The following is a 22,826-nucleotide window of genomic DNA, read 5'->3' on the forward strand; positions in this document are numbered from 1 at the left end:
TCTTGACCTGATCAAAGGGAGAAAGAAAGACACGAGGAGGGAAATCAACGTTTATTTTCATGGTTGGTCGCTGAGACAGCAGACTTTTGTGGATGGCTTAGTGCAATGCAAGCCAAAAAGCCTTCATGAATATTGCCTTACAGTTTGGCCACCACCCATATATATCAAGTGTTCATTGAACGGAGGGGCAAACCGAAACCAATCTCAACCAATAGGAAGACAAGAAGCAACTTGCTGGATGAGATCAAGGCTTCCTCTAGGCCAGCATCACATTCCAACTGCACTGTCTGGACGATTTTCAGAAGCAGAGCATGGAGACAAGAATTTGTTCCCCAGAAACTAGCATTCAGGGGCATGCTGAAACCGGCATTCCCATATGGGCGTTCCACTCATTGTTACGGTATATGAAAGTGCACATGCTGCTTTCCACCCACTCACCCACCCACTCACCCACTCACTCATTTTGCATCCAGCTTAGCAAACGGCTCAGGAACGTACCATTCCTGGTTTGTTCAGCATGACTTTGGACTTGTCGTTCTGGGTTGCTTAAGGTAAATTTGTTTGTTGGTCAGTTAACACTCTGGGTTGTTCCTCCTTCAACAACCCAGAATACTGGATGTGCGTGTTACACCAACCAACTCAGAAACATTCCTGGATTGTTTGCTGAACCAGAGGCAAAGTGAAAGTGACAAGCAGGAAGGAGGTGGCCCCAGGCAATCACAAACATGGCTGATTGTTAGTGCGGAGTGAATCATTGTTTCTCATCCTGGTGGTCCCAGTAAGCTATCAAAACAACTTATAGTCATTAAGAGACCAATTTCCCATTGACTTATCTAATTTCCCTTTAAGGCCAGATTAATTTCTACTGATCACTAGCTTTTTAAAACTTTTAATTAATTTTAATTCCTATCAGCCACTTTGACACTTAGCTAAGGGTGATAAGAGAATTCAGTCCAATACAGCCAGAGGGTACCAGGTGGGGGAAAGCTGCCCTGTATTAAGTGTGTGTGTGTGTGTGTGCGCGTATTTTACAAATCTCTGTCCTTTTCCTCAAACGGTTTCTGTTTTCTAAACTAAAATTATTTTCTTACAGAGAAGCTTGCAAACTCATCCAATTGATTTGAACATTTTTTTTTTGTGTATATGTCTTTCCCTACCATTTCTCCTTTAAGATAGAGTGACTATGATTCCATACACAGAATTCCAAACATTACGACGCCCTCAATTTGTACAAAGGCTAGTTTTATTTTCCATTGCCTTGCTAATAATTCCTAAAATGGAAGACATTGCCTCTTGACATGGTATATGCAAATATTTTTAAAAAGTTTTGATCAAATAATGCAAACTGGAAGATGCCCAGAGAAGTATTAAAACAGTTTAAAAAGCTAACCGCTAAATAAGAATTAGCACTGCATTTTTGTAATACATGCAAGCCTTATGACTCACTGGCTCCAAAAGAGAGTTTGGCATGTAAACTGTGGTATGTGAATGTGCTCCGTAATGAATTTTGAGCTAAAGTATCATGTCATCACATCGTGACAGGGTGATATATGGACAAACGGCTGTGTCCAAATGTACAATAAAAATGTTTTGCCTTTTTATGCATAATGCAAAATGACATCGCTATTCAATGCTTACAGCTAAAAGAAGAGGAAGGAGAGGATTATTTAAGGACATGGCAAGTGATGGATTAATCCTTTCAGCTGCCATAGTAAGAAACTCAAAGGATTACTCTCCTTATATGTAGTTTGCACAAAATCCCCCACACAGTGTAGGGAGAATGTGGGGGGAGGGGGTGAACACTTTGTGGTTCACAAGATGTTCTGGCCTACAATTCTATAAACCTCACCACTGCTGTTATGGTTAGGGACTTGTGGGCCAAAACATCTGGAAGGCTGCAATATGCCACACCTGGTATTTTTGTATGTGTACCCACAAATATAGAGAGTGGGGTTGGGGAGAGAGTGAGTTTTGTCTTAAAGAAAGAAGCCCATTATGGTTGGAAATGTTGAGTATTTTGTCCAGAATTAGAAGTAACTTGCTGTAAATATTCCAATGTGTTTAAAGTGTCTCATTTAAAAAGTGTCTTGTGGAACTAATTAAGAATATGAGCTGTGGGTCAAGAAGTCTTCAGTTTTTGTCTCCACCATGAGAATACCCAGTGGCTTTAGGTATATCTTTGGGTCATCACCCTTTATGGCATACCTGTTGACATGATAGGGGCCTGCCTAACTGGGTGGTTGGAAGGATTGTGGGAGGAATGGAAAGGTTCACACAATGTGTTAACCTACAAGCCAGACACTGTGGGCCATAATATGCCTGACTACCATGCACAGTACAGGTGGCAGGACCCCTTTCCCCCCATCAGTCCTTCTGCTGCATCCTGAACACCACTGAAGTCTTCTAGCCAAGTTCCCTCCTTCCTTTCCTTTCTCTTTTCTTTTGCTGACTATGCATCTGGTATTCATGAGCCCATGCAATGGGCTTGCGTGCCATGTGCTAAATGTGCTTTAAAAAGACAATTTGGTGGGGATGAAGGTGTGCATGTGTACGCACCCACATATTAAAATCTGTGCAAAAGCGTATTTCCTTCCAGCAGTGCTACTGCATTTGTGAGCACTGGGGGGGATTTTCAACCTTTGCTGAGCAATAGCAGCTGTCTCCTGGATTGCTAATGCTGGCTGGCTTTGGTCATCTCAGAAGAAAAATGAATGGGAGTGAAAGCACAGGAAGAGCGAGTAGCGACAAGGAGCTGGTTCGTAGCTTGGGGGTGCTCCTTGAGCCATCTCTGCCGCTCGAGGCCCAGGCGGTTCAGGCGGTGTGCCTTCTGTCAGCTTTGTCTGTTGGTCCAGCCGTGTCTGGACAGGGATCGTCTGGCTCAGTAATCTGCACTCTGGGGATCTCTGCGCTAGACACTGCCCCTGAAGACTGCTCAGAAGCAGCACCTTGTACAAAACGTGGCGACTGCATTAATAAAAGGAGCCAGACAGTCTGAACGTATAATACATAGGTTCGGGCCCACTTGCATTGGCTGTCTGCATGCTTTTGAGTCCAGTTCAAGGTGCTGGTTTGAATCTATAAGGCTCTACATGGCTTGGGACCAGAATACCTGCTGGAATGCCCCTCGCAGCCACATTCTGCCCCAAGGCTACGATCATAATCTGGGGCCTGCCTCTCATTGCCACCTCCAAGTGAGGCTTGGTTGGGGCCAACAAGGGCACGGGACTTTTCAGTGGTGGCTCCCAATTATGGAACAAGCTCCCCAATGAAGATCACCTGGAGTCAACTCTAATCATCTTTCCAGGGCCAGTTTAAAATGATTCCCTAAGGCTTTTAATTAGCTTTATATTATATCTGGGCTTTGTTAGCTGCTTAAAGAGATGTCATGATTTAATGTGTTGTAGTTTTTGTAAAAAAAATATTTGTTTTAAATTTGGTTTTAAATGTTGTATGGTAATCTTTTATGATGTTTTTATTGCAGTCTATTTTTTATATTGTATTTATGTGCTGTGAACTGCTCAGAGAGCTTCAGCTTTTGGCTGGTAGAGAAACCAATTAAATAGGTAAAAGAAAGGCTCACAACTGCTTCAGTGTGTTCTCATTCAGTCACTGTGTTGATAAAAGAAAAAAAAAACCACCACCAGTGTAATAAATATTCCACATGGTTGTATGAATGAGTCCTAAGACAGCATAGAATCAATCAGTTTTCCAGAGTGGAAGCCTGATTGGACCAGAGAGATGGAAGCCCAAGATGGTCTCTTATTAGCCATTTAATGCATACCCAGAAGAACTATGGGCCAGAAAAGTCTTATATCAGTCACTGGATTTAGAGGCATTAAAAAAAATTCCACTGAATTAACTTTCTCTGCTGCCACTTTGTGAATATAAGGAATCTTTTGCAGTTTTAAGACATAAACTTCTACAAAGAATGTACTTGTTCTAGAGGAAGGTGAAATGGAATAAATGTCAGACACAAGAATGCGACCCAAAACACAAACTCATTTATTAGTATTTACATTTCAAGTTTCTCTGCAAGCCAAGCTAGTTTTTATATCCATACCCTATTAGTTGGTCTCGTATTGTTTCCTTTTTCAGTAAATGGGACCAGTTTTTATATTATCCATATGGTTTTAACCGTGGGATTTGCTGAACACAGGAAATCTCTGTTGCCTGGCAAATTGCCCTGGGAACTGCTGATAGGAACACAGAATTTACAATACTCATCAGGTGTTTACTTAGGGCCTTTCTGTATGATTATAAAAAGCATTCCCTAATTGCAGTTTATCCTTAGGGTGATCTTGTAAGCCCCAATCATGTGCCAATAGCACAACATCCTGTCCCCATATAAAGGAAAAGAGAGTAACTTTCATTCTATCTCTTTAACACAAGAGCCCTTTGGCGAGTATCCAGGAGAAGAGGGTTCTGTTCTGTAACAGTGGAACAGTCACAGTCATTCATGCACTTTTACCTTTGTCTTGACTACACATTACACAGAGAATGCATAGAATGAAGCCTTGGCAACCAGTGTTAAAATGAAACCAGGTTTAGGAGATGCGTGTGTAAAGGAATGAAGCCACAGAATAATGTTTAATCTCATGGTGACTCCTGAAATTTTTGAACCCTCGAGATTTCCCTGCACATGGCTGTAAAGCAAATATGAATCAGCAATCCAGTGAAGCAGAGCAGAATAGCAGATGAGTAGATTCCTACTGCATCTTTGTTTAAAATTGTCCCTTCAAAACCTGGTTTTCTTTTTTCTTTCTTTTTTTCAAAGGCCATCGGGGGCATCATATAGCATTATATGCAGCTCATTCTGTAACAGTGGGATCCTAGACCCGTATAATCAGAGTAAATTCCATTTTGTTCAGAGAGGCTTATCTTCAGGGGAGCAAAGGATTGCAGGTGGGCAACGCTGTTATATAACAGAAGCGGGAGCTTTGGCACACAACACCCATCATCCCTCACCGTTGGCTATGCTGGCCAGGGCTCATGTAGGGCAAAACATCTATAGGGTTCCCCACATCTTCTATAAAGTATCGATACACAGTAAAAAATAAAGTAGGGCTAAAATCAGTAAGAAGATAGTATCTAACATGACATTAAAACTTTAAACACACATGTACACTGCAGGGGATTTAAAAGTAGTGGTTATAATATAACCGTATCCATATTAGAAGAATGCTCATTTAGAAAACGGTGTACTTTACCCTACTCCCTCAAATTATTAATCTCATGTTGAAGATTTATTCTATTGATGATGATATAAGTAGATGATAGATCAGATGAATATAAAGAGAAACCTTAAAATTACACCCTATGTGTAACAATGTGAAATATTTAATCTCCAAAGTGCAGAATAATCCCTAGCATACCTAGTATGAATATGTATTCATATTCAGACAAAAACTTCATTTTTGCCATAGATAGCAAGGACTAAAGCTATTGCTTACACTGTCCATGCAATGAGGTTTGCATTATAGAAGTCCTTATAAAAGAAGAAAAAGAAGGCACTTATGAGAACACAGAAGATTTATGGTTTGGTCAGATAATGCAGTTTTGCAATAACTGGACAGCGATGCAATGGACAGGGAGAGTGAGGCAGAAAACACTGCCTTTGAACCTATGTATTCATCCTGAAAAATGCAGAAAGATCCCTGATTTACACACTTTCATCAGAAACATGATTGGAAGTAGATCCAAGTTCCTTGGGTTTTGGTTCCAGTGCCAACTGACTGGATTTTAATCTTTTTGGTGCGTGCACCGGGTAAAAACATGGGGTAAAGCGCTTAATAATTTCAGTTGCCTTAAGAAAGACCACATCTGTTGAAGCCATAAATGTTTCTAGCTGCCCAGCTCAGGAGGAATTTCGAGTTCTTTGGCTTCACCCGCAGCTGTTGTAGTAGGCAACAATGGGCTGCCTGCAGGGCTCACAGAGATGAGCTGGACACACAAATGTTATTTTGCAGTTCTGCATAATGCATCCTGCTAGGAAAATATCATGGAAAGGGACAGAGCAGGAGCATAGAGAAACAACACATGTTTGTTATCTATCATTTTAATTGTTAAAATATATGATCTGGCCAGGGCAACTTCTTCTTCCTTCTCTTTTCTCCTCCTATATTATTTATTTACTTATTTTATACTGTTATTTTTAATTTTATATTATTATGTTTGAAACTCAGTGTATTTTTTGTATTTTTGTATTTAATGGTAATTTATTATGTTATATTGTATTTCAATGTATTTTATTGTGTTGTAAGCCGCCCCGAGGCTTCGGCAAGGGGTGGCATAGAAATGTTATAATAATAATAATAATAATAATAATAATAATAATAATATTAATAATAATAATAATGGAAAGGAAGGGCAGGAATAAACTGAGGTGCCCACAGGCATATTTTAAAAAGGAAGTGTGAAGGCTGACATCTTAAGCGGAACCAAAAGTACCCATCCCAACCACTCACACACACATTCTTGAAACCCCATCCTTAGTCTCAGAAAAGGGGGATTTCTGAAATTCTCTCAGAGGGGCAAGAGAAATTCTCAAAACTTTCAGGAATGGGATGCTCATCAGGAAATGAGGAGCAGCATTCCCTCCCCTTTCCCCAAATACGGTTAATTCTTTACTGAACATGGTTGCTCAACTTCTCCCCAGTGGCAAGAAAGTTACAAAGAGGCAGCAGCTGCCCACAATGCCTTGTAGGAAAATAGTGCTAGTCGCACTTCTCAATGGTGAGAGGTTTCAGGGCTTCCGGCATTTCCCCCAGGCTCAGTTGCCTTAGAGCAATGATGGCGAAACTTTTAGAGACCGAGTGCCCAAACTGCAACCCAAAACCCACTTATTTATTCCAAAGAGCCAACACTGCAATAAAACCTGAAAACTGAGGTTTTAGTTTAGGAAAAAAAACCTCACAGCGAGTCCAACCAAATACATATATCCTTGGCAGCGCACTGACGGGCCATGTGAAAGCTCGACCGAGTTGCGGCTAACAATTCGCGCCTCATGACATCATTGCCTGGCACCTTTGCTCCTTTCCGAGTATGCGCATGGCCCCTATGTGTGCTGTTATCCGATGCTCAGATGCTAGGGTGATGCTGGGCTGAACTGGCTCGCATGCTGACAGAGAGGGCTCTCTGCACCCGCTGTGGCACGCATGCCATAAGGTCACCACCAATGCCCTAACTCTACCCTGGTGTACTCCCATAACCCTAATATAGGGCTAAAATACCATAGAAAAGAGGGCGGTTTTGAAAAAGCCTTCCTTGAGTAGCTTTTTCTGCACTGCTCAACATTTCTGCCCATTCTAAAAACATTCCAACCATCAAAATCATGCCAAGACACCTCGTTTTTCCAACCCTAACCCTACCCTGCTGCACACCCCTAATCCAAATAGAGGGTGAAAGTTCCATTGAAAATTGGGAGATTTTGAAAAAGCTTTCCTTGAGTAGGTTTTTCTGCACTGCTCATCATTTCTGCCCATTCTAAAAGCAAAATCATGCCAGGACACCTCATTTTTCTAACCCTAAACCTACCCTGGTGCACACCCCTAACACTAATACAGGGCTAAAATACCATAGAAAAAAGGCGAATGTGAAATAGCCTTCCTTGAGAAGGTTTCCTGCACAGCCATCATTTCTGCCCTTTCTAAACACATTCCAACCATCAAATTCATGCCAGGACACCTGGTTTTCTAACTGTAACCCTACCCTGGTGCACACCCCTAACCCTAATATAGGGTGAAAGTTCCATAGAAAAGAGGTTGGTTTTGAAAAAGCCTTCCTTGAGTAGCTTTTTCTGCAGAGCCCATCATTTCTGCCCATTCTAAACACATTGCAACCATCAAAATCATGCCAAGACACCTCGTTTTTCTAACTCTAACCCTACCCTGGTGCATACTCTAAACTCTAATATAGGGCTAAAATTCCATAGAAAAGAGGACGAATGCGAAATAGCCTTCTTGAGTGGCTTTTTCTACACTGCTCAACATTTCTGCACATTCCAACCAGCAAAATCATGCCAGGACACCTCGTTTTTCTAACCCTAACCCTACCTTTTTTTCCTAACGTTAACCTGGTGATGGAGAACCTTTTAGAGACCGAGTGCCCAAACTGCAAGCCAAAGCCACTCTCCTGTAGAGAGTGAAGTCTACTCTCTACTTCCTTTCAGAGCACAAAGTGACCCCCTCATACGCATACACGTCTCTCGCCCCTCCTCTCTTATGTATAGCGGGTTGTGGGAGGAAGGACGAGTCTTCTCCACTGGCGATCACTGTCTTCTTGGGCCTTGCTAGCTCCTAAAAACACAGCCTCAAAATGTTACTGGCTATCCATTGGTCAGTTCTTAAGGCATCCACACTAATCACTTTATTTACAGAAATCTTAACTTCAAGAATTAGAGTTGGAAAGGATTCTGAATCACTTTGCAATTGCAGGCAATATGGTGTAAGTAAAACCTCAGTGTCATAACAGATACTAAGAAAGGGTGTAGCATTAGTGTAGAACAGGCAAAGCAACCAGTTTCAGTTGGGGGGGGTGCAGGGGTGTGGGGCAGGATTAACCCTCATGCTCCTAGCGAACAAGCCAAGTTTTGGTTAATTTAATTTAATTTAATTATTTAATTTAATTTAATACTTTTATATTTTGTTATGGATTCTTTTTCTCAATTTAATTTTGGTTAATTTATTGGTTGTGTTTATTGGTGCATGTATAACACCTCATATTTTATTATGGGTGTTATCTATTATTTTATTGTTTTACCATTTTATCCTATTAATAACTGTTGTATTGTACTTTATGTATGTTTTTATGCTGATCTAGTTCTATAAGCTGCCCAGAGATCCTTCGGGTTATGGAGCGGCATAGAAATGGAATTAACTACGCTAAATAAATAAATAAGTGGTGTCAAGGGTGGCCCCTGACACACGAAGCCCCTGAGCAACCCCATTCTCTGTTTTTAAAGGTTATTTCCTTTTTGGGGGTGAGAAAATGAGAAAAGGACTCTGCCAGAGCTCACAAGGCCCCATTCCTGTGAACTCCAGCCGAGTCAGGCTGCTCCTTCCCACGCCCATTGCACTGCACCCCGACTGGGAAGACGTGAGCAGCGAGGGAAGGCGATCAGCTGGCGCACCCATGAGCCCGTTTCTGCAAGCCCCAGTCATGTACAGATGCTGCTCCCCAGGCTGTATGCATCCGAACTGGGCCTGGGCAGCAGGAGAACTGGCAGAGGGCATCCGAACTTGCCCCCAGCCTCTGTTATCAGAGACAAATGTGCCAGCCAGGCGTAAGGGAAGGGACTTGGGGGGGGGGGGGCAGGGGCCAGGTGCTCAGCTGTGCTTACCTGGCTTTCCTGGGTCCCAGTGTGGAACAGATCAGCCCCACAGGCCAGAGGTTGCCCTCACCGCATGGGGCTCCTACGGCAATGGAACAGCACAGCCACTCTGAGGCTTAGTCTGAACTTTCGGGAACTATCCATGGTGCTGAAGACACAGCCCAAAGGCCTCAGCACCCGAAGGCCTCAGCTAGTGGCCCGCTTCTTTAAAGACTGGGCTGCAGCCTCGGGTGGATGCACTGCTCTGCTGACGTGGAAGCCACCTACCTCCGCTGCCTCCAATCTTCTAGAGGCATTGTGGGAAGGAAGGGAAGAAGGCAGTCTCCACAGTCGGGCACTGTAGGGCTGCAGGGGAAATCGTCCCTTGCTTACTGCTGACTTTTGATGGAGAGTTGCTATCTGCATTATGTTTAAGACTTTTGGGGGGTTTTTACAGGCATGGCAAGTATTGCTCTCCTGTTTTATTTCTGTTTTCTCCCCAGCCTCCAATTTCTTTTCAGAGAAAAATGCAAGAAAAAATTCCCTCCATCCTAACTGCCGCCTACATCCACTGATACCTAATGAGTCTGCATCACGAATGGAAGGAATTTTATGTACACTCTTCAGAAAAGTTTGCTTATGGGGCAGCATGAAAATATTTGTATATGTTAATCTCTGTTTTTTTAAGAAATGCATTTAATAGAGAACTTTGGCAGTAGGGTACTTTGGCATTTGAAATATATAAATCATAACATCATAAATAAAGGCTTCTGTTGACAGACCTTCTGTGGAGTGAAAATAGAGCTGATTTTTAAAATGCATAGTTAGCTGGATCTTATGAACTGTGACTAGTCAGAGAATGGGACTTTCTTGTTCTTTCCTCCCTTCTTCTCACACACACACATGCACTGGAGGGTCCCTTCACAACTGGAGCAGAGGAGAGTCAGCAGAACCTGGAGGGCCAGGTCTTGCACAAGCATGCTTCCATTTGTGCAGAGCAGCACTGGATCAAGGCCACCATCAGGCACTTTGTGGACCTGATGATAGAAACATGGGATAATGAATTAAACAATGTCATTAATAACTTAATTAAATGAATTAAGCATTTGTGCTGCATAATCACAGGACACAGTAGGTGCCATCAGTACAGAAGTGGTTTCATCATTAAGCTTCATAGGAAATTTGAATTTTAAAATGGAGCCTTTGATTGTCCAGCTTGTTCAGCAAGCTGATACCCACTCCATGCACCAGACATTGAGCACCAATGTACCATCACATCTTTACTGTATAACAGTGAAAGGCATGTAAGCTGAGAATTTCACAAAGCACTTCTCAGTTGCTTGGAGGATGTTTTTTTCTGTTTCTTCTGATTTGGCCTTAAAAATATAAACCTCATTTTCAAAAACAAACCTTATGCAATTATGATGTTTTAGAAAAAGACAATTAAAGGTATCCATTGAAGATCCATATTTTAACAAATAAAGAAATAAATAAATCCTCAGTTCAATACTATAGATTATAATCTGCCTTGAAATTTATTAACAAACTGGTCTATATGCTGCTTAGATTTTGATTGCATTACAGTTAGACTTAAATAGTCAGCTGTGCTCTGAACTGCATGCGAAGTTATAATACTTTCTTTTATGAAATATAGATGGGAATATGTCTGTTTTAATCAGCGGAAACAAGAGTGCAATTGAAATACCAAGCCTCTTAGCATGAAAATTTCACCAATCTTCCATGAGTAGATTCCAATGGAGCATGTTTCTCATTGTTTTTATATAGGCCAACTAAATCTAGTCAAAACATGTTTGCCTTCACATTGTACATCACATTGGCAACAAGATGAATCCTTGGCTGCTAAGACTATGTTTAGGCTGAGAAGGGTATATCATTTAAAGAGATTACAATTAGCTTATTACATTACTTTTCAAAGCAACAATTTCTATTTCTCGCCACCATCATTGGCCAACTTTAAATATTTTAATATTCTATTGATTTTTTCCAACAGAGGATAGTTAGGCACATAATTAATTCTGCCTATCATCAGTGAAATTCAAAAACAAAGTTTAACGTTGACTAGATGGATTGTGACATTGCTAGGTACCAATAGGCCAGTCATTAACAGAGCCTATATAGACAGTGATTATACCACAAAAACCATATAGAGGAGAGTAATGATGTCACATTCCTGGTTCAGTGTACAAAATTATCCCGTTTGTTCAGCTCTGTGATACTGTTTAGCTCTATCTATCCTTTAGGGGTCCCGAAGGCATATGCATGTAATCCCACGATCAGCTGATGACTTCTCCAGGTAGGGCTAGGATAGAAACAGTTCCCAGTCACTGTATACCGAGTTAGTTTGGCCAATGGTTTGACTCAGCATGTTCACCTTCCTATGTGCTGTCAACATTTCCTGAGATGCCCAATGCCTTAAAATATACAGGGTGCTATCCCAATGTCCTACAACTCCACCTGTAGCTCCCTGAACATCTGGCTGGGGAATACTGGGAATTATTGGGCATTTTCCCTGTCTTTTTTTAACATGCGTAGAATTACACCCTAATCGCTGCCAGCATTCAGCAGCCCAGGTGCCCCAAAACAGCTACTCCCAGGAACCTGAGCTGTAGCTCTTTCATGATAACTGCTTTTTCTTGAGGAAACTCTCACCAAAAGCTGTGAATTAAGGAATCAGAGGACTTTAGAAGCAATTTTGAGGGTGAAACAGCCCTTTTGATTGTGAAGATTTTACATGGTCGTCGGTCCCATTTGGATTTAAATCTGTCTCTTGCTTCTCATACAAGCAAGCGGTTACCTTCTATTCTCTGGCTCAGGTGGGATGCCCAGAAAATGAAACTGCTGAACCCAGCTCTGGTTCCTCATGATACATCTACTGATCAAAGCATGCTGTAAAACATGGGTCCTCAAACTACGGCCCACGGGCCGGATCCAGCCCACCATGCCCATTTATCTGGCCCACCTTTTGAGTATGCGAGCCTGGGGGCAGCCAGGCTGGGGGCAGCTGGTCCTGCACCCACCGTGCCCACACCTGCCGCCTCACCTCACTGTCCCTGTGCCCACCACGCCTGCCGCCTCGCCGTGCCCATCGCTGCCACCGCTGCCTCATCGCACCCGCCCCCACCACTGCCTCGCGGCCCATGCCAGCCCCACACTCTTTTTGGGGAGGTGGGGGAGACCGACTGCTGAGGCCAGAATCCAGCCTCCATGCTCCAGCATGAGGCAAAGAAGAGAGATACAGGGCAGGAGAAAAGGGAGGCAAAGGCTGCCGCCACTGCTCCTCCTGTTCCCCCCAGGATGATGTAAACCTTCAGTTCCAGGGGCTTCTGGGCATGGCGATAGGATTGAGCCCAAAATAAACTACTGGCTGAGATAAAACGATGCATCAGGCAAAGGAGATGCAGCCCACCCACTGCTCCACTGACCGGCTGTGCAAATTTCTGAGAGAGAGTTAAGGCTTCCTTTTCGTAACTGGGATGCTGGAATGCTCATGCTAAAAGCTGCTCTAGTAAAGAACCCCACCCCCCACTTCAGTGTATATATTTGATTTTAAAAGGTAAATTCTGGAAAGGGGAAGAAAAGTCAAGCATTTTCAAACTGGGAAAGATAGCGATCCATGCTGAAGCAGGGAATTAAGTGGCATGCTTTGAAACTGGCTAGGGCTCGCTCCAAGTGGCCTGATTTGGTGAGGGCTGCTTGAGGGGATCAGAGGAAAGTGTTGTGTGATTAAGGTCAATTAAAAGAAGAGCAACAGCCTGGAAGTGCCAGCACTCAGGAGAGGGCCAGGCTCACAGTTGCAGCCGACACAGAAGAGGTGCCAAGTCCCTTGGGATGCCAGGGTATATGACACAACAATGACTATGCCTTTGTCCGTCATACCTTAAAACAAAAATATTGATCCATGTTATAACTACTTGGAAAACAAGCATATGCACCTTGTGCCAACTATTTTATTTTAGTTAATCAGAAATAGTTTTTCTTTTTCACCCTGCTTTTTATGTCAAAATATACATGATTTGGGACTAATGCTGAGAGGCTAGGATCCAAGGAGCTATTTTATACATGCTCAGAGGCAAGAAATCTAGTAGGATTTTTGTCTTCCCTCGCTCTTTGAACAACAAAGACTGTCTCCCAGGCCGTACCACTTTTGCAATTTGCAATTCAATGTGTTTGTATGGCATAGTGGCTTTTGGAATCTCAACCGCTATCATTCTTTTCATTTTGAGAAAAGAAGGAAACATTCCATAAGTCAAAACAAGGGAATATTCAAAACGGAACCTACAGTGCCATTAGGCAGTGAGATGGCTGCTTCAGACGGCTGATGTTGTCTGTCAGATTTGGTCTTTTTATGGTTGCATTTTCACTGGCAAGTGTTCTGAGCTGTGTACTCCCTCCCAGCAGTAACAGACTTACCAGTGTTTCTTGCCAAATGTCTTTATTTTACTTGTAAGTCTCTGAGCATACAAAAAGCGAAAAGTTGAACTCTCTCTGGCCTCCTTTGCCCACAACTTTGCTTGTGAATCTTGTGCCTGTCTTGGATGGGAGGAGCACTGTGGAAAGAAGTATCCCTGCATTCCTCTGAGATCCCAGTTGGGCCATCCTGCAATTGTGATGATAGACATTTGGGTCTACCTCCTCAGGAGGCTGGAGTTTTCCAACCGATAAACTCCCCATCTCTAAATCAACCCCTCAGGATGTTGCTGCTCTTCTTCATTCCCCTCAGGATGTTGACTAGACCCCTCAGCTGCCCTTTAACTATCTCTTCCCTAGCAGGCACAGCTAGGTACCCAGGGCCTTGGACTGCAGCCGGAGTTATCAGAGCCTGAGCTGTGAGTCCTGCCAGGATCGGCCAGCTCCCCTTCATGCAGCTCATTCTCAGAATCTGAGCTGTCAGTCCAGTCAAAATAGTCAGTTTCTTGTGAGCTTCTGGGAATCTGGCCAGAGCATGCATACCTGACAGCAAGGAAGAGAACCGGTACCTGAACTTTGTAGCTCAGGTGCCCAAAGAACCTGATGGCCTTGGACACTATGCACTTCGATTTGTAAGATGGTCACTTACACATTGTCAACAAGGAGGAAATGTATCACCAAGACAGAGGACAAAAGAATATCGATTTGTATGAAATTTGCACATGCTAATTTATATACGTAGATGCAAACTTATAAATACATTAGCTCAATTGTGGAGAAGACTGTGAGCAGCTGACCTTTGTTTGATCAATTGATTGTCTTGGTCATTATAGTTAGGAAATTTAAGGTCTCCCGATGCTTCTTTCTCGGGGTTATTTTTAAATCAGTTTGGCTGGACAGCCTTTCAAACAGAAAATGCCTTCAGAGAGAGTCTGCCATCTGCAAAGGAGGACACACGGCCATGCTATTGCTGGGGTTGGTGGGTGGATGTAGACACTGTAGACGCAACATATCATGGACCTGTCTTGTAGCTTCTGCTGCATCTGGAATCTGATGGGAATGCTGCAATAGTTTAACTTCTCAGACCATTTTTTCCTACAACAACTGGGAATGCACAAGTGGTACAGGAGAATCCTTCTAGAATCTCCTAGGTTCTGGGTGGGAGCTGCCATATTCAACCTAACAAAAACAAATACTGGCTATGGTAGTTTCCCCCCAATCCATCCTTGAAATGGCACCAGTTATTATTGAAGATTCAGACAATGTCATTGCCGTTCAGTTGCATTCAGTCGCAGTATCAGTTTCTTTGATACTCTCCTATGTTTTTAAAATATGAAGTGATTACTTTGATTGGAGGGAGGGAGTTTTGCCCATGGGGAAGGCATTGCAGGATTTCTAGGTGTAATATAGCACTACATTAAATGTGACCATAGTTGCCAATCCATTTCCACCTTATTATCGCAAAAGAGTAATGCTGTAGGAAGGACAGCACTGAAAAGGCTTGTTTTGCCTTAATAATTGTTATGCATTGTAAAGAAATAGTTAAATCATTCTCCAGAGCTCTCAAGCCCTATTTCCTTCTCCTACCTTGTAACAGCTTCTCCTGAACTAAACCACCCATGACAGGTGTTTATCCAGCTCTTTCCTTAAAAGCCTCCAGAGAAATTTCACAACCTTCCTGGGCAAATGCTTGCATTGCCTCATTGTTCTGAGCATTAAGGATTTATTTTCATCACAGCCTAAAGGCATGTCTGTATAGCAGATTTACACACCACTGGTTCTGTGCATTAGCAGAGTAGGGGGGATGCAGCAGCCACAAGAAGGTGGCCCAACCGGTGTGTGGAGTCGCTCGTGACATTTTCCCTTCTTAAACCTTCTTCAAGGTTTAAGCAGCCTTCTTAAACCTGATGCCCTCCAGATGTTTTGGAGTAAAAATTCCATCTTAATGACTATATAATACTGGTTGGGCTTGATGGAAATTGTAGTCCAAAACATCTGGAGATCACACAGCTGATCTCTCTCTCTCTCTCTCTCTCTCTCTCTCTCTCTCTCTCTCTCTCTCTGTGTGTGTGTGTGTGTGTGTGTGTGTGTGTGTGTGTGTGAGAGAGAGAGAGAGAGAGGGAGGGAGGGAGGGAGGGAGGGAGGGAGGTATAGTTAGGTATAGTGGCATTTCCCCTGCCACTGTTAGCAAGGGAAATAGAAGACATTTTCCAGTCTCCAATCTTTGTATTTTTCCCTAAAATATGTTTCAGGGAAGGAAGTATATAATATTCGCTCTTTCCTTTGCTTCAGAACCCAAATTGTCTATAGAAAGAGATATTTTAAACCACAGTGAATGAAGAGCTTTGCTGATTGGATACTGCTATCCTAAGCATTTCTTCTAAAATGTAATGTTGAACAAAGTAGTACTTAGTTTAGAATGAAAATATTTGTTACCTTTTCTGTGGAAATGCCAACTATAGGATTTTATTGAAATGTAAAGAACTGCACCATTATGGTACACCAGGTTTACTAGGCTACAGTGTGGGTGAAATGGTTTATTAGGATTTTGGGGGTAGACAATGGTTGTGTCCACACAGTGCAACAAACAACACTGCATGGTTACAACCATGGGTTTTTACCAGGAACTGACAGGCAATCAAGTGTTTTCTGTGTTATTGTGGTTTCCATTCGCCCTGCTCAGTTCTTCCACTGTTGGCACATATCCTGAAATTCAGTTCTGCACTGTATCCCTGCCTGTATTGCCTGCCTCTTCCTCATGGGTCCACCCAAAGAGGCTGCATGCCTGGAACTGTTCCTGCAGTTGCTCCTCTTTCCAGGGGACTCAGTGGTAGATGCATACCGAGACCATGCAAAAACTGACACTGAGTTCAGACAGCACAACAAGCCATGGTGGTACACAGAAAACATAGAACAACTTAGAACATAGAACAAACATAGAACAACTTAACATGGTCTCTAAAGACCAAATGTACTATTGTGAAACTGGATTCAGACAAGAGAAACCAAAAATGGTAAAAAACCAAACCAAACCCATGGCTCAACCAGCCAACCTGCCTTCTGTATGGGCTGGAACCTTTAGCAGGTCTTCAGTGGATCTTAAGAGCCGGGAGGTGGGAATGGAGATATCCCCTGTGATAATCAAAACCCAACCCTCGTATTTAGGGCTTTACAGAGCAAAACAAGAGCCTTACATTGAGTTTGCAGTCAATGTACTTGTTTTAAGAGAGCTGATGTACAAGAACAACAGCTCCAGTCAGATAAAGCAGGTTAAGTGAGAATAAATTTGTACCAGTTGAAGTGTCCAATTCTTTTTCAAGGGCAGCCCCATGTAATGTTATCTAGCTTGGACACCGACTTCAGTAAGATCTAAACTATATCATTTCATAGAATATTTGCTTTTATCATATCTGCTTTCTCTTGTTCCCACCTCTTTCCACACACACACACACACACCAGAGTTGCCCTTAGCAAAGGCAAGTAACATTCTTTTCTACTTAAGGAGCTTCTAGATCCATCATTCATAGCATCCCTTTAATGCACAGGTATGTGCAGACAGTCATGATAGTAAAATGTTTGTTGTAGATACATCCCTTAAACAACACTGATGGGATTATCAAAATTGCTAAGACACTTCCCCAGTAGCTGGACAGCTGAAATGTTTAGTTCAGTAAATCCCAATCAGACAAGTCATAAAATGCTACTTTTCTTTATGTCTAAGAGTTGAAATGTACAACACAGAGTTTAGCTCATAATAACAGTTGGCCGTTCAACAAAGAGCAAGCCAGGCCATACATGGAACTGACTGCTGGGCTTTTTGAGTTCCAAAACAGCCTTGGGTGGAGGAAAAAGAGATTTGCAGTGGCAGGCAAGAATGCAAGTTTGAAAATAGGATAGGCCACACATGTGATAGAATGGAACGGTATTGGCGTTTTCCCCTTCACTTGTTTTTACAGTCTTTTTGGACTGGAAGACAGATAATTCATAAGGAAAGCCAGGAATGTAACATGCTTGCAGAATGCTGTTCTATGGATTGGCCTTCCCCAACCTGGTGTCCTTCAGATGTTTTGGACTGCAACATCCATCAGTCCCAGCAAGCATGGCTAATGGTCAGGAAGGTTGAGAAAGTATATGGTCCAAAGCATAGAGATAGATACTTGTTGCAATTTCACTTTTCAGAGATTTTATTTACAAAACTCAGAAGAGCCCCCCATGCTCTGTCTGAAATTGACCTGAAATCATTGTGCAGATCAGGATGAGCTCTGATAATGTCAAGTTTGCTAGCTGGCAAAAACAACAGCCAAAAACATCAGTAAAAAGAACATGGAGAAGTTTTCTGTATTTGCAGAACACCTGAAGAACTGAATGGAGACAAGAAGAGAGAGCCGATGATCAAGAGAACTCCAGTGGCACTTGAACATTTTGTGCAAGATGAAACGCAGGACTTGGAATTATAACCTATCTGAGGATTCATTGACATGCTTCTCCTGGAGGAAGACATTGGATTAAGTACTACTTCCTCTCCTCTCCTGGTTATTTCCTTTCACTCATTTACAGAAGCAAATGTTGCCAAAAGGGACTTCCCTGCAGCTCAGCAACACCAGTTATCACCACTATGTGTCTCTACTGCCACTGCTTAAACCCACCTGATGCACAGCATCTGAATACTTCTCTTTTGCACCTGGAACATTATTTGCATTTGGAATTCCTTGATTATTTACCTAAGTCAACCAGAGTGCATTTGGATTATCTCTAGTATTCCTTACTGCTCACTATCTACTTCATGTAGGTTGGAAAAGGGACACAAAATATGATCCAACTTTCTGTTTACTTTACTAGCAAAAAGAGGGAGAGGTTTATATACACACCATTAGAGCAAATAGAGTTGTTCTACTGGATCTTGTTTCAGTAGCATTTATTCACAGATTATATTGCTTAGGAGGCACCATAAAGGAAATTACATTTCCCTGTAGGAAAAGAAATGTATTTTGTGGAAATATATTTTTTCTTTAAAAACAAGAAAGCTACTTCATATGGTGACGATGGTGATCGTGGTTTTCATTTATATAGACCTAGTGCACAAAACAGTTAACGCATTCATTTCTCTAAGAGTCATGCGGAAGAGTCTGGAAATGAATGATTTGCTTAAGTGAGTCATATTATTTGAAAAAAAAAAATCATCAATGCTCTTGAGAGCTTTCAGACCAGGGTTTTATCATGCAATTGCCCTGCCTCACTCAACAAATTTTATGAAGGATCCAAACAACAACGAGTTTCATTTGTGACATGCAAGTCCTGTCTCTCTTTTCACATCACTTCTTCCATTTTTTTTCCCACCAGGAAAAAAAAAAAGTTAAGGAGAGGAACAATAGTGGCACAATGCGCTTTGTTCAGCAGCGCTAGGAGTCCCTTGATGAATTATGGCTCCAATGCCATTCTGCTTTTGAACAGACTGCTCATGTGTCTTGTTCCCACAAGCCTTGCTACCACGAGTCTAACACCGTCACGTCAGAGCAAGTGGCTCGAAGGTATCTCTTGAAGACAAGTCTGATTAGAAACGAATAGCAGGTTTAATGGCCACTTCACACATTGTATGTTCAGTGCATGTTTCATAATATCACATTCAAGGTAATTATGTATGTCTGTGTACACAGCAGTGGATGCAGTTATCCAACTGAGTTACAACAGTGAATGTATATTTGTATTGTTTGTTATGAACTAGGACAAAACCCCAGTTAGCCATGAAGCTCACGACTCAGGCCAATCACTGTTAGCCTACACTACTTGAAGATAAAAGTTCTGAAGATAAAAACCAGGGCAGGAGAAGAGTGAGGTGGCCACCCAGAAGAAAAGCAGATTATATATGCAATAAAATAGAAATGTGTTTCTATCTAAGGAACTGTATGCAAAGATACTTTAAGTCCTATGCATTTCAGTGGGTCTACTTAAATAGGGCTAATTTTGGATTAAATCCGTGGTTTCTTTTAAATTCTGGTTATAAGAGGGCTCATCTATTGAGACCAACAGATCGGAGATGATAAAATGGAGCTGTTCAACTTTTGTACTACACTGCCCAATAACCAGAGCTCTCGGTGGTTTACGTTGATTCTTAATAGGTCCACAATACAACATTTGTTCACACAAGATGTGGCCCTGGTTTGGGCAGGGTGTCAAAGAGCATTAGCCAAATTCCTGGTGGAGGATGTGGGGGCCGCTTGGCTCTTGGCCATGATAATTCGAATGGGACTTCTTTTGTGTTCTGTTTTGTGGGACTTCTTTTGTGTGGAGAGCATCCTCTTGTCCTGATCGGAACTGGCAAGCCAGTTCGCCCTGGGGACCAGGCCACCACACCGGCCCCATCCCAGGGAACAGGCCGAGCTTTCCTCTTCCCCTCCGGAGGCCGGCGAGGCAGGGCACCGGCACCGGCACCGGCACCGGCACCAGCCTCTCCTCCTGCTGCTGCAGCTGCTGCTGCTACGGCAGCTGCTTAAGCCGCTCGCCCGGGAAGATGAGCTAATCTTCCCACCCATGTTCCCCATCTTCACACCCCGCCCTTTTCCGCCTCCTCCCGCCACCACACGCGCACGCACCCCCACGCGCCAAGTGGCTGCTGGTAATTCCTCGCCGGGCGGCAATGCCAGAAAGATGCCTCCCAGGCAGCCCAGGAGGGCGAAGGCGAGACGGGAAGCGTCTGGGGAGGAGGCTGGGCGTCCGGAGAACACGGCGTGCGGGGGGGGGGGGGAGTGTGGAGTGCGTGTGAGCGCGCGCGCGCGCGCGCGTGTGATGAATATTTTAGGCTGCCTTCTAATTAAAGCAACTTGGGCTCTTGCTTGCTCCCCCCGCCCCCCCCCGCACGCGCTCGAGCTGGGACAGCTCTTTTTACGTCTGCGGGGCGGCCGCATAAGAAGCGAACGGCGGCGAGAGACGCCGCGCTACAACTTCGGCGGCAGCCAGCGAGAGCGGCGCTCGCGGGGTTGCCAAGCGGGATAGGAGCGGGCTGTCCACCCACTTACAAGTCGATACGATCTGACTCGGCGGCGGCCACCTCACTCACGGACTCTCCTTGGAAGCCTATATAAAGCGCGGCCATGGAGTAGGTGGAGGAGACCAGACGGCGTGCGCCGCGCCAGCGAAAGGACGGCACCCGAGCAAGCAGGCAGGCAGGCAAGGGAGCGCAGGCGAGGCGAGGCTTCCCCCTCCTGACAGCTGCAAGCTGCGCCTCCCCGGCAAAGCAGAGCGACTTACTCCGGCCCGCTTAAGGCGCGGAGGAGACCCGAGGCAGGTAAAGCTGCTGCGCACGTGAGCGGCGCCCTCGAGGAGCAGGCGACGGGCTTGCGCGCCCGAACGGAGGCTCGACTAGGCGAGGAGGAGTGGCGGCGGCGGCGGCAATCACAGCGGCGCGTCCGCTTCCCGCCAAGTTCAGCTGCCGCTGCAGCACGCCGAGGGCGTCTCCGCAGGGTGTCGCCTGACCGGCCTCTCGGCCTAAGCCCGTCCCCGTCCGGCGAGCCAGCGAGTGAAGCCTGCCAGCGGGGCAAAGCCTAGGGGATAGATGCGCTTCAGCGTGCGGGGGCCAGTGGCCCTGGCTGCGAGGCTGACCCGCAGCCGGGACGGACTCGGAGAGGAGGCTGCTTGGCGTGCGGCTGCCTCCCAAAGCTCGTGGCGCAGAGGCGCGGTAGCGTTTGGAGGGTCGCGGGGCGGAGGATGAGAGCCCGAGGAAGGTGCTGCAGCCCACGGGGGTTGAGGCTGTGCGGCACGAGGAAAGGCCGGCGGGGGCGGGGGCGGGGGGAGCAGATCCCACCGCGCGGGACTTCGCCGAACTTCGTCTGGGCTGGGGCTACTTTCCCTCTTGGCTGCCCTTTCCTCCCTTCGCCAGGATGGGCCCCTCTCGGACTTGCAACGCTCTGCGCGAAGCATCCTCGGCCACGTGGAGGAAGCCATGCCTGCCCTGGAGCGACCGAGTGGACGGGCGCTTCCCGGGATAGGCGGGTGGCGGGGGGGGGGGGGGCGGCGCGGCTGGATGGGCGCGGGAGACGCTGCTCCAAATGCTGCACCTGCCGAAATGGCTGCTCTAGGGTGAGGCTGACGTTACTTCCATCGCCTCGGCGGGAGGAGGTTTCGTGAAGAGGGTTCCTGAACCCACGCTTTCACTGGGTGGAAACAATGGTGTGTGAGTGCACCCCATGAGCAAGTTGGCCATCTCAGGCAGGATCTTCTACGGAAAGCCTTGCTGATCTGCCACAGATCTCTCAGAGATCTGCAAGAAGATCCCGATCTGCCTTCTGCACCTTGCTGGGTCTATAAAGACTGAGCAGGCAACGGGGGTCCCACCAAACCACAGATACTCAAGGGAGCCATGGAGTCTGCAGCAGAATATAGACCACTAGTCTAGGAAGTGCTTACACATCCATACTTTGGTAAGGTGCCCCTTGAGAGAGAGTGATTTGTATTCATCCACAGAATGCTGTGTAAAGTGTACAAAACTTTTCCAGCAAGCAAGAAATGTATAACCCCGTAGTTTATTGGCTGAACCAGTGGAGTCAGAATGTGTTCCCAGCATGGGTTTAATCACTAGGTAGCACTGCTGTGGGTTTGCCCCACTCCCTTCAGAAGAAACATTGATTCCCAGGGCACTGTTGGTGCACATGACACATCCATTCAGGGCTCCAGTGCATGCCAAAAAAACAGTGGTTGTTCAGGTTTTGCTTTTGGAACAGTGATCAGGAAAGTTTCTTCAGTCAGGTCTGATACCTTAATAGCCTGCAGCTCTGCTTCCTTCTAAGAACTGCACTTATTAGGCTCAGGGAAGATAAAAAATTGTGCTCCTCCCTTGTCTTCCAAGCCACAATTTTAGTTTGATTTATTTGTTTAACTACCTTCTGTTTTAAACAAGCCTCAGTTAAACTCTGTGGAACTCTGAATACCAGTTGTAGAACAAGGTGATGATGGCTATTATGGGAATACTTCTGGGAAGTTCAGTTCCCCTTCTATTGTTCATTCCTTCTCTGCTAAAGAGCATAAAACTACATCACTGCACAGAAGCTGACAGCATCTGTATCTCTTTTAATGAGAGGGAAGAGAGAGAAATGATTAG

This window comes from Varanus komodoensis, unplaced genomic scaffold, assembly GCF_004798865.1.
Source record: "Varanus komodoensis strain SLA01 unplaced genomic scaffold, ASM479886v1 scaffold10, whole genome shotgun sequence".
NCBI lineage: Eukaryota > Metazoa > Chordata > Lepidosauria > Squamata > Varanidae > Varanus > Varanus komodoensis.